At 44.4% G+C, this 17,928-nt stretch overlaps 1 protein-coding gene across 1 annotated transcript in view; it reads right to left on the reverse strand.

Annotated features, from left to right (window-relative positions):
- The window catches only part of RNF128 (ring finger protein 128), a 264,575-nt gene that overhangs the window by 165,047 nt on the left and 81,600 nt on the right, over window positions 1–17,928 (reverse strand). The window lies entirely within an intron of this gene.

Consider the following 17,928-nt stretch of genomic DNA (forward strand, 5'->3'; position numbering starts at 1 on the left):
AGGATTGCGGATGATGGTGAAGTCCAGGTAACTGGTGACGAGGGGATGGTTCCATTTGTTGTAATTGGCTCAGTAGAAAGCCTTAGGCTATGTTCACACGTTCCTGATTTCCCTCCTTTTTTTTCAGGACTAAAAACCGCAGCACTTGGCAGAAAACGCAGGTCCTTTTTTGGTGCGTTTTTTGGTGCGTTTTTTTGATGCGTTTTTTGATGCGTTTTTTGATGTAGTTTTCTATGCAGAGTCTGTGTGTTTTCTAGGAAGTTTTTTAGGGTTAAAATGGCTGAAAATACCCTAACCCTAACCCTACCCCAAACCCTACCCCTAACCCTACCCCTACCCCTAACCCTAACCCTACCCCTAACCCTACCCCTAACCCTACCCCTAACCCTATTCTAACCTTAGTGGGAAAAAAAAATTCTTAATTTTTTTTATTGTCCCTACCTATGGGGGTGACAAAGAGGGGGGGGGGGTCATTTACTATTTTTTTTATTTTGATCACTGAGATAGGTTATATCTCAGTGATCAAAATGCACTTTGTAACGAATCTGCCGGCCGGCAGATTTGGCGGGCGCACTGCGCATGCGCCCGCCATTTTGCAAGATGGCGGCGCCCAGGGAGAAGACGGCCGGACGGACACCGGGAGGCCGGGTAAGTATAAGGGGGGGAGATGAGGGCACGGGGGGGTGTCGGAGCACGGGGGGGGGTGGCATCAGAGCATGGGGGGGTGGGATTGGGGCACGGGGGGGCAGCCACACTGCAGCGGTTCTGCACCACAAACCGCAGAAAACCCGCAGATATTTTTTTCATCTGCGGGTTTTACTGCGGGTTTGACCTCACAATGGAGGTCTATGGGTGCAGAACCGCTGCAGTTCCGCAAAAAGAAGTGACATGGTACTTCTTTTTTACTTTGGCTATTCAGTGCGGCTTTTTTCGCGATTTTCCGCAATGTGGGCACAGCAGTTCCTGTTTTCCATAGGGTACATTGTAATGTACCCTGCATGGAAAACAGCTGCGGACCCGCAGCGGGAAAATCGCGGCGATTCCGCATGAAAAAAAGGATGGTGTGAACATGGCCTAAGGAACATTCGGATGTTCCTTGAATACCGGGTGACATATCTGAAGGAGAAAGAGCAGCTAAGACTGGATCGTCTGGAGATTAGTAAACAGCTGCAGAATATAAGATGGCGACCGCTTCCGGCCCAAGATAAGGAGATACGAAAAGATACCCAAAAGGATAGAAGAGTCCAAAGAAGTGACTCCTCTGTTAGCTCAGGGTTGAGTGACCGAGGTGGGAGACCAGGTAGCAGATGTAGTAGCGAAGAGTCAGACTCAGACCAGGCAGTCAGCTCAACTGTAAGTGGGACTTATGAACGTGTCAGTCGGGGAAGTCGACTATAGAGAGAAAGGTCACGTGAAAGGCTACCTGTGAAAAGTGGGTTGACCAAAAAGGGTCTGGTGACTCAAGGGTTGAAGCCCAAGGCCGACAATCTGACCGCTGGGGGCGGGGAAGGCCTATCAAAAGTAACGTAGGTACCCGGTGTGGGGACCCCTGGTTTATGTCATGTGTCCACCCCAATAGGGTTGAACAAAGGGGGAGGTATGTGGTGCAGTGACCAGTGTTACAGCCAGGGGGAGCTGTGTGTGAGCTTCAAGATGCGCTTGGAGGTATAAATGTGATGAAACAGTGACTGGCAGAGTTGTGAATGGCCGATATGTGTCGCAGAGGGAGTCTGCGTGGTAAGTCTGATGCAATGTTGTTGTTCTGGGACCTGTAGTCCCTCAAGAGTTTGTATAGACTTTCTAGGCTAGTTATGTGAGATGGGCGGGACAAACTAGCCACACATCCACAGTGGTTAAAATGTATATAATGTGACCAGGGTGTGGGTCACATGTTCCTGTGTTTGGATCTGAATGGTCCAAGTGCAAGGCCCTGGAAGCCTGTGTTGGAAATCCTAGGAATTCCTGAATAGCACATGGTTGGGCTTTGGCACTGAGTAGCCTGTGTGCTGTAGGTCCTGGACGGTCAGTGTTGGAGGCTCCTGGGAGTGGAGTCGTCCTGGAAGCACTGTGTGAGACCGGCGACCTCGACAGTCCTGTTGTGGACCTTGGACTGACGTGGAGTCAACCTGTGGAGCAGGAGCCCACTCTAGAGGTAACCCCTGGTGCGGGGAAAAGAACTGTGTGCACTAACATAGGGCAGTTGCTAAACTGCGTAGTCATCTGGTGTCTGGAGAGAGATACCAGTGTAACCACTGAAGGCTATATAAAGCCGTATGTGATATTCTGATATGGCGATGAACTGAACTGTTCGAGATACGGTTTATGCTTTATTTAATAAAATGAAAGATGAGGGAGGTGGTAGCCACATTTGCAATAAACACTTTGAACACTACATTACAGTGTATATTTACACTAAATATGGCTAGAACCCCCATCATACTTCAGAGTATACCCATTGATACAGTATATTCTGAAGGATGATGGGGGATTTGTGCTCACCTTTTCTAAAAGGATCTTTGACTTGTGAGTACCGTAGTTGCAACATTAAATAGTGTGCAGAGACAGATGTGTGATTGGTGGAGGCAGCTCTGCAACAGTTCCCTCCAATCACTATCCATCCCTGCAGAGGAGGAGGAGAATCCCTCTACTCTCCCTCCTCATCTTTAGGCCTCTTTCACACATCCGTGTCCCCAGTACATGTGGTGACAGTTTTCACACGTACCGGAGACACTGACAAACTTAGGTCCATTCAAGTGAATGGGTCTGTGCACATGTCAGTGTGTGTCCATGGACCGTGTGTCTGTTTTTGCCATCAGCACATGTCATCCATGTGACACGCATCGCTGCCTGGGAAGAAGCACTACTTCGGCACGAGCGGAGGAGAATGATGAGCATTATATTCAAGTCAGAACAGTGACAGCACATGAGGGCTTTTTGGACTATTACTCCCATCAACCTACACCTGCTGCCGCTAATAATAGTGACAGCAGGAGTGGATGATGGGGTATTCCTCAACAGCCACCTGCAATGTAACTAAATGAATGAAAAACCCTGCGTGGGTTCCCCTGTGTTTTCTATAACCAGCCAGGCAAAACTCACAGCTGGGGGCTGCAACTCTCATCTGTCAGCGTCAGCAAGGCTGGGTGTCAAGAATAAAGGGGGGGACCTTATTTTTAACTAGATGGTGGCCCGATTCTAACGCATCGGGTATTCTAGAATATGCATGTCCATGGAGTATATTGCCCAGCCACGTAGTATATTGCCCAGCCATGTAATATATTGCCCAGCCACGTAGTATATTGCCCAGCCACGTAGTATATTGTTCAGTTACGTAGTATATTGCTCATTTACGTAGTATATTGCCCAGCCACGTAGTATACAGCACAGAGCCACGTAGTATATTGCCCAGCCACGTATTATATTGTTCAGCCACGTAGTATATTGTCCAGCCACGTAGTATATTGCACAGCGACGTAGTATATTGCCCAGCCACGTAGTATATTGTTCAGTTACGTAGTATATTGCCCAGCCATGTAGTATATTGCCCAGCCACATAGTATACAGCACAGAGCCATGTAGTATATTGCCCAGCCATGTAGTATATTGCCTAGCCATGTAGTATATTGCTCAGCCATGTAGTATATTGTTCAGTTACGTAGTATATTGCCCATTTATGTAGTATATTTCCCAGCCACGTAGTATACAGCACAGAGCCACATAGTACATTGCCCAGCCACGTAGTATATTGTTCAGCCATGTAGTATATTGTCCAGCCACGTAGGATATTGCGCAATGACGTACTATATTACCGAGCCACGTATATCACAGGTTCAAAAATTAAAAAATAAACATATTCACCTAACGATCCGAGGGCCCCTTGTAGTTGAACATACTCACCATTCTCGTCGCTGCTCCTTAGCGTCCTGTCTCTCCGCTTGCTGGGATCCAACGGCGCTGTGCAGATGAGCGCGCGGCTGCCGCCATCTTGCATTCCCAGGATGCTTTGCGAAATTACCCACATGACTTAGCAGTCTCGTGAGACCGCTAGGTCTTATGGGTAATTTCGCAAAGCATCCTGAGAATGCAAGATGGCGGCGGGCTCCAGCGGCTCAGTGGACAACGGAGGATGAGTATAGCAGTTTTTTTGTTTTTGTACTATTTTTAACATTACTTTCTTTTACTATTGATGCTGCATAGGCAGCATCAATAGTAAAAGGTTGGGGACACACAGGGTTAATAGCGGCGGTAACGGAATGCGTTACCGCCGGCATTAACCCTGTGTTAGCGGTGACCGGAGGGGAGTACGGAGCGTGCGGAGAGCGGAGCGCCGGGGACACAGTGCAGGGAGCGGAGCACCGGGGACAGAGTGTAGGGAGCAGAGCGCCGGGGACACTGACTACGGGGAGCAGAGCGCCAGGGACACTGACTACAGGGAGCGGAGCGCTGGGGGCACAGTGCGGGGAGCGGGCGCCGGCCACTGACTGTGGGGAGCGGAGCGCCGGGGACAGTGACTGCGGGGAGTGGAGCGCCGGGGACAGTGAGTGCAGGGTGCGGGCGCCGCCCACTGACTGCGGGCAGTAAGGAGCGGCCATTTTCTTCCGGACTGTGCCCGTCACTGACTGGTCGTGGCTGTTTTGCGGCGACCAATCAGCGACTTGGATTTCCATGATAGACAGAGGCCAGGACCAATGAATATCCGTGACAGAAGGACAGACAGACAGACGGAAGTACCCCTTAGACAATTAGGTATATAGATTATTTAAATAAATAATTTTAAAAAACATCATGGCCCCCCATTTTTGACAACCAGCCTTGCTACAGCAGACAGCTGGGGGCCGGTATTCTCAGGCTGGTAAGGGGCCATTGATAAAGGCCCCCCAGCCTAAAAATAGCAGCTCACAGCTGGTCAGAAAATGTGCATCTATTAGATGCATCAATTCTGGTGCTTTGCCCGACTCTTCCCACTTGCCCTGTAGCGGTTGCAAGTGGGGTTCATATTTGTGGGGTTGATGTCACTTTTGTATTGTCAGGTGACATCAAGCCCATGGCTTAGTAATGGAGAGGCGTCTATAGGACACTTATCCATTACTAATCCTACAGCTGTATTGTAAATAAAGACACGGCCAGAATAAAGTCCTTTATTAGAAATGAAACAAAGCTCCGTTTTACTTTTTTTTTTAATTTAAAAATAACAAACACCGTTATACTCACCTAACGCCTAATTCCACAGAAGCCCTCTATATCCTGTAATACAAAAATTAAATAAAAAAACAACAATATATTCCTTTCTGTCGTTCTGTCCCACGCCGTAATCCATGTCTGGGGGAGAAACAGTTTTCAACCTGGACGGTGCAAAGATGTGGCCATCCAGGCTGAAAACCCCTGGTGAATGAGCTGCTGCGAGCGCAGTATCATTGACCAGCGGTGTCATCATTGAGGCCGGGTCGAGAGCTCCATCTGCACCTTCACTGCATCCAGGGCCATTTTCCTACAAACATCGCGTAGAGGCAGGCACAAATGGAGATCTCAGCTTTCCTCCATTTGCACCTGCGCCGAGTGAGAAGCCGGACGCAGGACCCCGGAAGACGAATGATGGCTGCTGCTCACCGCTGTACCACCCTCTCTCGCCACCGTACCACCACCGCACACCGCAGGACGACCACCGTACACCGCAGGACAGCTACACCACCACCGCAACACCCCTAGCTCTGGGCCTGCAGCATTGACCACTCGGTAAGAACAGTGTTCAGATTTTCCCCCTAATTTTGGGGATCATAAAAGTGCATCTTAGAATCAGAAAAATATGGTAACTTTTTGATGATATTCCAATTTTGTGAGAAGCACCTGTAGATGAGGAAGAAATGAAAGGCAGGCTCATGATTTGACAAGGGCCCATAAAGCTTCAGCTATGCCCTTGGCTCTTTTTGCAGTTCTGCATGCATAACAAGGGTCTAGATGACTCCGTACTTGGATTGTATCATTTACAGAAAACATACAATGGGCATCCTGACTGCATAATAATCTGAGTTTTGAGAAGATGCATGTAATCAGTAAACATGCAGGTGACACACATAACAATCAAGGGCAGTAATTGTTCACTCTGGGTGTTATGAAAGCATGAATGTGCATAATTAAACTTGTTAAACATGCACTATTAATAGGGACTGTAAACTGCTAATGTGTATGAGTATTGTTCCTCCCAATAATGCTTTATCAGGTGGTTGGTCAGGATGTTCAGCACAGCGTGATGAGTTTTTAAACATAAGAAAAAAAGAAAGAACACTGCACTCATCCGGTTAAGTTCTGCTTAAGTGAATGTTTTTATTTGAAGATGTGGATTCAAGATGAAACAGTAGTAAGGCAACCAGTTAACGTTTCGGCCACACAGTGGCCTTGATCACAAACGGTGCTGTAAAAGTAAAAAACAGTGTATGAACAAAATATATATACAACGTGAAAACTATGTACAAGGCTATATACAAAATTGGAACACATGTCATGTAACAAAAAAGGACGGAAATGGTTTACAGGGTCCTGTCCAAGCTAACGGACATGGAGCAGAAGGACGGGTATCCAGAGGCTATAATCCCTAGAGGGGAGGTGACATGAATGAAAAAAAGGAGGACGGAGAGACATACCCTTAATGTCTGTTAGTGACGCATCATATGAAGGTAGGGATATAGATATATACACAGGTGGAGATGATCCAAAAGTGACCTGTATGAAATGCATATGAAAATATGTAGCAATGTAACTAAATAGGCAGTCAAAAAAAATGCAAGTAGTGTGACGGCATATAAAAAAACAAGTACAGTATGACGGCATATAAAAAAACGTATTTACCCAACTAGTGGATACAGTGTCTTAGTTTTCAACTTTCAACTTTCAGCGAAGACTGTTACAGACAGTCAAGTAGAGGTATTGAGTCATCAGCAAAGGAAGCAAGTTTGGCTATACTGTAAATAGAAACCGTCGTGGGTAATCTAGGCTGAAATGCAGATGTAATATAAATATATAGAATGAGATGGGAAAAACAACCCACTATGGGTTAATACCTTGTTAATTTGCTAGCTCCTATATGATCCTATATGCCCCACAGGGGGAGGGTAATGAGGACAGAAAAAAAGATTCTGTTTCCTTCGGAGAATGGCTGCACACCTTAAAGGCAGGATACATATACTAGGTAAGGTTTATGGCAACGAATACTATATTACATGGAGTCAGAATGTAAGGTGGAAACACTTATCTGATGGTCCAGGCCGTAATCATACAGGCCGTAGTCATACAGCAATTGGTGGCGCAGTGGGGGAGCAGTCAAGGATCATGGAGTCCGCATTGGTGGTGCAGTGGAACGAGCCGACACGCACAGTGTCCAGGCGAGGAGAAGCGGTGAAGCCCTGTCTCAGCGGTGCCGCACTATATGTGGTCAGATCCGGTCATGTGACCGGAAGCTGGAGCAAATCGCCGGCGCCTGCGCACAACTCCGGCGCCGGTGACTATGCCTAACGCTTGCGCACTGAGAGGGAAAGTACGCGCATGCGCGGTACGGGTCCGGGGCGAGTAGGGCTGGCCAGACATATGATGGAAGAACCATCAGAAACAGTGCGGGGAGAAAAGTGCGGAGCGCCTACACTCTGTGGACCATGTTATATAGTACTCAAAAGTGTCATGATGTCGCAAATATAATAAAGTATTGCTACAGAGTCCAGTGTAATATCCCTACAATCGTTAGATAGATAAACACATACATGGTATATACAGTATAAGAAACATAACGCGGCATGATGAATATATAATAGGAGTCCAAACCAAGAAATGATTATTCATAAAGGAGGAACCTTGAGTTGAATAGGTAAATGTAAATAAAACATAAATACATAGTTTTAAGAATGGGTATAGAGGGAAAAAGGGGAAAAAAAGAAAAAGGGGGGACAATAAAAAATGAAAAAACGCAGGAAAAAAATTATAAAATATAAAAAGAATTTTAAAAAATATAGAAAAATAAAGAAGATAAAGAAAATAATGAAAAAATAAAAAAATAAAAAAAAGAAGAATAACTAAAATGATGAGAAAAAAAATGCATGGAGTGATATAAGATGAAAAATAAGAAAAAAAAAAAAAAATAGAAAAGGAAAAAAGGTAAAAATTGGATAAATGAAACTAGGGGGACTCCTATAGGGTATGTGTCTTACCATCCTAGTAGAGGTGCGATAACGGGTTCTACATATGCAGTGGGTTAGTTTGCCTGAGGGAAAAGAAACCAGTTAGGTTAGCCAATCCAATTCTCTATTAAGTCCTTTAGGATGAAGTGTATCTAACGTATAAATCCAGAAGGTTTCCCTCTGTTTGAGCAACTGGATATGATTCCCTCCTCTCCTAGGGCGATGAACCTTCTCGATGATTTGAAAACGTAATTGAGCTACTGTATGTTGTGCTTCTTTGAAATGCAGAGGTAAGGGCAACCAAGTTTTTCCACACCTAATGGTGGATTTGTGGCTAGAAATCCTATTTCTGATGGCCTGGGTGGTCTCACCGACGTAAAGCAATCCACATGGGCACTTGATAATGTATACCACAAAGTTGGAGTTACATGTGTGGTATTCTTTGATAGGAAAAGCCTTACCAGTGCGAGGGTGTAGAACTTCGTTGCCTTTTATGATATTTGAACAGCACATACAGTTTAGGCAGGGAAATGTGCCAGTTCTTTTCTGGCCTGTTAATGTCCCAAATGATGGTATTCTAGAAGTACCTAGATCTGCCCGTACTACCTTGTCTCTTACGTTTTGGGGTCGTCTCATGCTCATGAGGGGAGGCTCTTTGAAGATGGGAATCTGTGGGTATGCTTTTGTCAATAGTGGCCAATGACCTCGGATGAGGTTATGTACTCTATGCATAGTAGGGTGATGGCTATGAACAAAAGGGAGTCTAGGGTTCTTGATGGTGGTCAAGGTAGTGTTGTCAGTGTTGTTAGTGACTTTAGAGGATTCCAATTCAAGGAGTTTGGTAGGATAGTTTCGGGCTTTAAATTTGTCGGCCATTTCTTGGACCCTGGTATTCCTGGTGGCGGAATTGGAGACGATTCTAACTACCACATCTTCAAATAAAAACATTCACTTAAGCAGAACTTAACCGGATGAGTGCAGTGTTCTTTCTTTTTTTCTGGTATACGGGGGTCTTCGGATCCCGTGCACTTGCACCACCATAACTCCATCCATTGGTCGAGTGCTAGCTCTTATATTTTTTCGAGTTTTTAAACATAGACATCCCATTGTAGTGAGTTAATAGTAGTGTTGAGCGATAACCTCCGATATCGGGAAATATCGGATCGGATTGGATCCGACCGATACCCAAAAAATATCGGATATCGCCGATTCCAATACCGGAAACCAATGCAAGTCAATGGGACACAAATATCGGAATGAAAATAAACCCTTTCTTTCCTTGTAGGTTAATCCTACATGAAGGAAAACAACTAAGAATAATGTAGAATGTATTGGGGGAGGTGGAGGAGACATTAAAGGCAAAGAGGTTTAGCCCAATCAAATGGAATAGCAGGAATTAAATTATTTTTTTTAAGACGTTCGGAGTTACAAAGATATTGACTATGTTAAGCTTTTTTATATTTTGTCAGATATTTATGTTTCACTACTTCCATGCTCTTCACCTTCTTTTTTACTTCTCCCGCACTTTCTTCTTCATCATCCTCAGCAGCAGCATCTTTTTCATCAACTTCTTCTTCACTTTATTTATCTTCTTCTTCACCTTCTTCCTATTATTCTTTTTTTTTACATTCTTCATATTCAACTATTATTCTTCATATTCTACTTCTTCATCTTCTTCATATTCTTCTTCTTCATCATATTCTTATTTGTGACAGGCATTCCTGTAGTTGTTATCTATAAAAGTTTGAAGATTACACCTTCCGTTCTGCCTGTCACAAAAGATCGCCTCCATACACTTCTTAGTCTTCTTCTGCTTATAATTTAGATAATATCTTTTGCTAGGTTTTTTAAAGACAAAGCAATATCTGTATTCTGAGTGTAAATCGCACAGATGATACCACTGACAATTAATCGTAATAAAGCATAAGTGGATATTATAAAACGTAACTTTTAATATTTTAAAGCAACATAAAAACCAGTCACCCAGGTGAAAACACAAACTGGGGCGAAGTCTCAACCATATAGTATAATGGCCATAGAGACATATAGACCCCTAATAGGATTTAAAGATTTCGACTGCAATAGTGCTTGCGAATTCAATATAACTAAGGTATGGTATATAGGAAAGCTGTAGAAAAATTATTCTTGTAAACCAGCATCAATTTCCATACTCTTAGTCGCATGTAAAAACAATAAATAGCAGTTATAGCATACAATGTAAGCAATGCTTACTAATACTTATTGACATAATGAAAAAGGAACGGTCTCACCAATTCCATGAAATAGGCATCGGAGCACCGGATACTTTCTGGTCAGGGGATAATCCGGGAAATGGAGAGATGACAATCCCTATGTCAATCCCTATGGGGCTACCAGTAAGCTATCCCCAAAGCTCCTGCCCTTACAAGGGCAGTCCACATCTACCCCTGTATACACATGCCCTGCACTCTCCCTGTTTAGTCGTCCCGACGCGTTTCTTCCAAGCTAAATCATCAGGGGACTTGCTTGTGTAAGGAGATAAAGTGCCTATGTGCTAGGAAGGGAGGGCAAAGAGTCCTGCCACCCTCTATGCTGTCCTGTTTTTTAGTCTTATGCTTAATGTTCTTCTGCTTTTTGTTGTGCAGCTTCTTGTTCTTCTGCTTCTTAGTCTTCTGTCTCTTCTGTCTCTTGTTCTTCTGTATCTTGGTGGTTGTCTTCTTGATCTTTGTCCTCTTGGTCATCTTCTTCAGGGTCATCTTCTTTGTCTTCTTTGGGGTGGTCTTCAGGGCCATCGTCTTCGGGGTCGTCATCTTCTTCAGGGTGGTCTTTAGGGTCGTCGTCTTCGGGGTCTTCGTCTTCGGGGTCTTCGTCTTCGGGGTCTTCGTCTTCTTCGGGGTTTTCTTCAGGGTCATCATCTTTAGGGTCGTCGTCAGGGAGATCCAGAGTGATTACCAAAAACCATTTCAAAAAGCTTGAACTTGGAAATGTGGCAGAAGGTACAAGAAGGCTGAGGAACTGCCGAGAACCAACTGACGGAACTGGAACCTGGAGGGGTAGAAGAAGGTACAAGAGCCAATGGAACTACCAAGGACCAGCTGATGGTACTGGAACCCGGTTACTAAGCAGGAGGTACCTGTGCCAGAAAGCACTATCAAGGACCAGCAGACATTGGTGGAACTCGGATACCGAGAAGGAGGCACCTAATCCAAAGGCACTGCATGGAACCAGGCGATGTTACTGGAACCCAGGGAGACATATTCAAGATTGACTTCCAAAGAACCAGCTAATGGTACTGGAACTTAGATAGGCAGCAGAAGGTACACATGAAAAAAAAAGTTGCAAGGCCGCGAGCCGGCCGGAGTTACCGAAACCCACAGTCCTACAAGGGATGCTTGTCCTATTGGCACTACGGAACCAGCCTTCATTGCCAGATCCCGCAGCCCACATAGGAAGCACCTAAACTGCAGGCACCATAGAGTCGGCTAACCCGACCGCAACACGACAGGACAACATATTGGAGGCAAAGTGACATTGACACTACCTGGAAACAGCTGGCGTGTTGGAACCAGGCCGGGCAGGAGGGAGTACCCGTGCCAAAGACACTGCCGGGAAACAGCTGGCGGTGCTGGAGCCCAGGGTAAATACTAGAAACAGAGTGGAGGCAGAGGCCTAATTGGAGCAATTTTAAAATCTGTAGTAGTGTGAATGTTGACAGAGCAGGAGAAATTGCTTGACACACAGCAGGGGATCAACTGACGTTACTGAACCCCAATAACACTGGATCATGTGTTGACTGTGCAGACGGCACTTCTGAGCAGCAACTGGCGGTGTTGGAGCACAGGGTAAATACTAGAAACAGAGTGGAGGCAGAGGCCTAATTGGAGCAAGTTTAAAATCAGTAGTAGTAGTGTGAATGTGGACAGAGCAGGAGAAATTGCCGGACACACAGCAGGGGATCAGCTGACGTTACTGAACCCCAATAACACTGGAGCATGTGTTGACTGTGCAGATGGCACTTCTGAGCAGCAACTGGCGGTGTTGGAGACCAGGATAAATACTAGAAGGAGGCAGAGGCCTAATTGGAGCAAGTTTAACCCCATAAGCCCCAATGGTGGTTTGTACGTTAATGACGGGCCAATTTTTACAATTCTGACCCCTGTCCCTTTATGAGGTTATACCTCTGGAACACTTCAATGGATCCCGGTGATTCTGACATTGTTTTCTCATTACATATTGGGCTTCATGGTAGTGGTAACATTTCTTTGATATTACCTGCATTCATTTCTGAAAAAAATGGAAAGTTGGCGAAAATTTTGAAAATTTTCCAACTTTGAATTTTTATGCCCTTAAATCACAGAGATATGTCAAGTAAAATAATTAATAAGTAACATTTCCCACATGTCTACTTTACATCAGCACAATTTTGGAACCCACATTTTTTTTCTTAAGGAGTTATAAGGGTTAAAAATTGACCAGCAATTTCTCATTTTTACAACACCATTTTTTTTAGGGACCACATCACATTTGAAGTCATTTTGAGGGGTCTATATGATAGAAAATAACCAAGTGTGACACCATTCTAAAAACTGCACATCTCAAGGTGCTCAAAATCACATTCAATAAGATTATTAACCCTTCAGGTGTTTCACAGGAATTTTTGGAATGTTTAAAAAAAAAATTTACATTTAACTTTTTTCACGATAAATTTACTTCAGTTCCAATTTGTTTTATTTTACCAAGGGTAACAGGAGAAAATGGACCCAAAAAGTTGTTGTACAATTTGTTCTGAGAACGCCGATACCCCATATGTGGGGGTAAACTACTGTTTGGGCGCACGGCAGAGCTCGGAAGGAAAGGAGCGCCGTTTGACTTTTCAATGCAAAATTGACTGGAATTGAGATGGGACACCATGTTGCGTTTGGAGAGCCCCTGATGTGCCTAAACATTGAAACCCCCCACAAGTAACACCATTTTGAAAAGTAGACCCCCTAAGAAACTTATCTAGATGTGTGTCGAGCACTTTGACCCACCAAGTGCTTCACATAAGTTTATAATGCAGAGCCGTAAAAATAAAAAATCATATTTTTTCACAAAAATGATTTTTTCGCCCCCAATTTTTTATTTTCTCAAGGGTAAGAGAAGAAATTGGACCCAAAAAGTTGTTGTGCAATTGGTCCTGAGTACGTTGGTACCCGATATGTGGGGGTAAACCACTGTTTGGGTGCATGGCAGAGATCAGAAGGGAAGGAGCGCCGTTTGACTTTTCAATGCAAAATTGACTGGAATTAAGATGGGACACCATGTGGCATTTGGAGAGCCACTGATGTGCCTAAACATTGCAACCCCCCACAAGTGACACCATTTTGGAAAGTAGACCCCCTAAGGAATTTATCTAGATGTGTTGTGAGAGCTTTGAACCCCCAAGTGTTTCACTACAGTTTACAACGAAGAGCCGTGAAAATAAAAATTATTTTTTTCCCACAAAAATTAAATTTAGCCCCCAGTTTTGCATTTTCCCAAGAGTAACAAGAGAAATTGGACCTCAAAAATTGTCCAATTTGTCCTGAGTACGCTGATACCCCATATGTGGGGGAGAACCACCGATTGGGCGCATGGCAGAGCTCAGAAGAGAAGGAGCACCATTTGTGACGCAGACTTAGATGGATTGGTCTGCAGGCATCACGTTGCATTTGCAGAGCCCCTGATGTACCTAATCAGTAGAAACCCCCCACAAGTGACCCCATATTGGAAACTAGAACCCCCAAGGAACTTATCTACATGTGTTGTGAGAACTTTGAACCCCCAAGTATTTCACTACAGTTTATAACGCAGAACCGTGAAAATAAAAAATAATTTTTTCCTACAAAAATTTTTTTTAGCCCCCCAAATTTTTATTTTCCCAAGGGTAACAAGAGAAATTGGACCACAGAAGTTGTTGTCCAATTTGTCCTGAGTACGCTGATACCCCATATGTTGGGGTAAACCCCTATTTGGGTGCACGGGAGAGCTCGGAAGGGAAGGAGCACTGTTTTACTTTTTCAACGCAGAATTGGCTGGAATTGAGATCGGACGCCATGTCGCGTTTGGAGAGCCCTGATGTGCCTAAACAGTGGAAACCCCCAATTCTAACTGAAAACCTAACCCAAACACACCCCTAACCCTAATCCCAACCACACCCCTAGCCCCAACTCCAACACACCCCTAATCCCAACCATAACCCTAAAAACACCCCTATCCTTGACACACCCCTAACCCTAATCCCAACCATAAATGTAATCCTAACCCTAACCCTAGCCCCAACCCTAACCCTAGCCCTAACCCTAGCCCTGACCCTAGCCCTAACCCTAACCCTAATGGTAAAATGGAAATAAATACATTTTTTTAATCTTTTTATTTTTCTCTAACTAAGGGGGTGATGAAGGGGGGTTTGATTTGCTTTTATATAGTTTTTTTTAGCAGATTTTTATGACTGGCAGCCGTCACACATTAAAAGACGCTTTTTATTGCAAAAAATATTTTTTTGCGTTACCACATTTTGAGAGCTATAATTTTTCCATATTTTGGTCCACAAAGTCATGTGAGGTCTTGTTTTTTGTGGGACGAGTTGACGTTTTTATTGGTAACATTTTCAGGCATGTGACATTTTTTGATCGCTTTTTATTCCGATTTTTTGAGGCAATATGACCAAAAAACAGCTATTCATCAATTTCTTTTGGGGGGCGTTTATACCGTTCCGCGTTTGGTAAAATGGATAAAGCAGTTTTACTCTTCGGGTCAGTACAATTACATTGATACCTCATTCATATCATTTTTTTATGTTTTGGCGCTTTTATACGATAAAAACTATTTTCTTGAAAAAATAATTATTTTTGTATCGCTTTATTCTGAGGACTGTAACTTTTTTATTTTTTTGCTGATGATGCTGTATGTGGCTCGTTTTTTGCGGGACAAGATGACGTTTTCAGCGGTACCATGGTTATTTAAATCCATCTTTTTGATCGCGTGCTATTACACTTTTTGTTCGGTGGTATGATAATAAAGCGTTGTGTTTTGCCTCTTTTTTTTTTTACGGTGTTCACTGAAGGGGTTAACTAGTGGGACAGTTTTATAGGTCAGCTCGTTACGGATGCGGCGATACTAGTTATGTGTACTTTTCTTATTTTTTTTATTTAGATAAAGAAATGTATTTATGGGAATAATATATATATTTTTTCTTTATTTAGGAATTATTTATTTATTTATTTTACACAACTAAATATTTTTTTTTTACTTTACAGCATTGCCCCAGGGGGGGCATCATGTTATAAGGTCAGATCGCTGATCTGACACTTTGCTGTGCACTGTGTCAGATCAGCGATCTGACGTGCACTCCTGGAGGCTTCCCGATGCCTGCTCTGAGCAGGCGCTTGGTAAGCCACCTCCCTGCAGGACCCGGATGCAGCCCCGCAGCCATTTCGGTTCTGGGGCCTGCAGGGAGAAGAAGGTAGGAGATGCTCGGAGCATCTAGATCACATTGCGTTGCTCCAAGGGTCTCAGGGAAGCACGCAGGGAGCCTCCTCCCTGCACAATGCTTCCGTATACCGCTGGAACACTGCGATAATGTTTAGTTGCAGTGTGTTGGGAGTTAATGTGCCGGGGGCGGTCCATGACCGCTCCTGGCACATAGTGCCGGATGTCTGCTGTGATAGTCAGCAGACACCCGGCCGCGATCGGCTGTGCTCCCCTCGTGAGCGCAGCCGATCGCTATGACGTACTATCCCGTCCCTGGGAATTAAGTCCCATGTCACCTTGACGGGATAGTACGTCAAATGGGATTAAGAGGTTAAAATCAGTAGTAATGTGAATGTGGACAGAGCAGGAGAAATTGCCGGACACACAGCAGGGGATCAGCTGACGTTACTGAACCCCAATAACACAGGAGCAAGTGTTGACTGTGCAGACGGCACTTCTGAGCAGCAACTGGCGGTGTTGGAGCCCAGGGTAAATACTAGAAACAGAGTGGAAACAGAGGCCTAATTGGAGCAAGTTTAATATCTGTAGTAGTGTGATTGTGGACAGAGCAGGAGAAATTGCCGGACACACAGCAGGGGATCAGCTAACGTTACTGAACCCCAATAACACAGGAGCAAGTGTTGACTGTGCAGATGGCACTTCTGAGGAGCAACTGGTGGTGTTGGAGCCCAGGGATTACAGTTCAGGTGGTAGAAACATGAACACAACAGGAGACCTGGATACTGTTGCCAACCAATTATTTAATCTGGAAGAGGACTGGAAAAATCCTTCGAGATCCAGGCCTTGTTCATTTTCAGAAAAGTAAGCCGGTGAACGTGATCGGAGAATAGTTGCATGCGACGGTCTGTTAGTACACCTCCTGCGGCACTAAAGATGCGTTCCGATAATACACTAGCAGCAGGGCAAGCCAGCACCTCCAATGCATACTGGCTAAGCTCTGGCCATGTATCCAGCTTAGAGACCCAAAACTTGAAGGAGGAAGAGCCATCTGGGAGTACACTGAGAGGGCAAGACATGTAGTCTGTCACCATCTGATGGAAACGTTGCCTCCTGCTGACTGGAGCCTTCTGTGATGGTGTAGACATTTGTGGCGGGGACACAAAACTTTGCCACATTTGGGCCATACTGGTCTTGCCTTGTGCTGAGGCGCTGCTTCTGCCCCCTCTTTGTGCAGAGCTTCCTCTACTGCCTCGACTCACTGAGCTGCTTTGTAAAGCACTAGCAGCACTGCTTTCAGGTGGAATGGAGAACATGATGGAATGCACCAGTGCGTCTTGGTACTCCCGCATTTTATGCTCCCGGTTCAATGATGTTATGAGGCTTTGTAAGTTGTCCCGGTTTCGAGGATCTAGGAGGGTGGACACCCAATAATCTTTCTCAGGCACTGCAGCATGAAATCAACCATGTGCTGCAGACTGCCAACTGGCCAAGAAACGCTGTCCCCAGCTTGAGGCGTGATCTCTGCCTGCTCTGCATCACCCCACCCTCGCTCTACATACTGACTACAGGAGCATTGTGTAACTCCCTCCTCTGGACAGATGTCTTCCTCCCCTATTGACTCCTCCTCATCCTCCTCACAAAGTGTCCCCTGCCTAGGCCTTTGTGAGGAACCACATTGTGAAGACTGTCCAGAAGCAGATAGTAACATAGTTATTAAGGTTGAAGGAAGACTTTAACCCCTTCACCCCCGGAGCTTTTTTTGTTTTATCATTTTTGTTTTTCTCTTCCCTTATTTCCAGATCCATAACTTTTTTATTTTTACATCAATATGGCAATGTGAAGACTTATTTTTTGCAGGACGAGTTGTACTTTTGAACGATACCATTGGTTTTACCATGTTGTTTAACAGATAACGGGAAAAAAAATTCCAAGTGCGATGAAATTGCAAAAAAGTGCAATCTCACACTGTTTTTTTGTTTGTTTTTTTTGCTAAGGTCATTACGAGTTCATAGACACCAAACATGTCTAGGTTCTCTTTTATCTAAGTGGTGAAAAAAATTCCAAAGTTTGCTAAAAAAAAAAAAAAATTGCACAATTTTCCGATAACGGTAGCGTTTCCATTTTGTGTGATCTGTGGTCGGGAGAGGGCTTATTTTTTGCATGCCGAGCTGACGTTTTCAATGATACCATTTTGGCGAAGATACGTTCTTTTGATTGCCCGTCATTCCATTTTAATGCAATTTTGCGGCGACCAAAAAAAGCGTAAATTTGGCGTTTTGATTTTTTTTCCTCGCTACGCCATTTAGCGATCAGGTTAATCCTTTGTTTTTATTGA

Source organism: Ranitomeya imitator, chromosome 2 (genome assembly GCF_032444005.1).
Source record: "Ranitomeya imitator isolate aRanImi1 chromosome 2, aRanImi1.pri, whole genome shotgun sequence".
In the NCBI taxonomy this organism is placed as follows: Eukaryota; Metazoa; Chordata; class Amphibia; order Anura; family Dendrobatidae; genus Ranitomeya; species Ranitomeya imitator.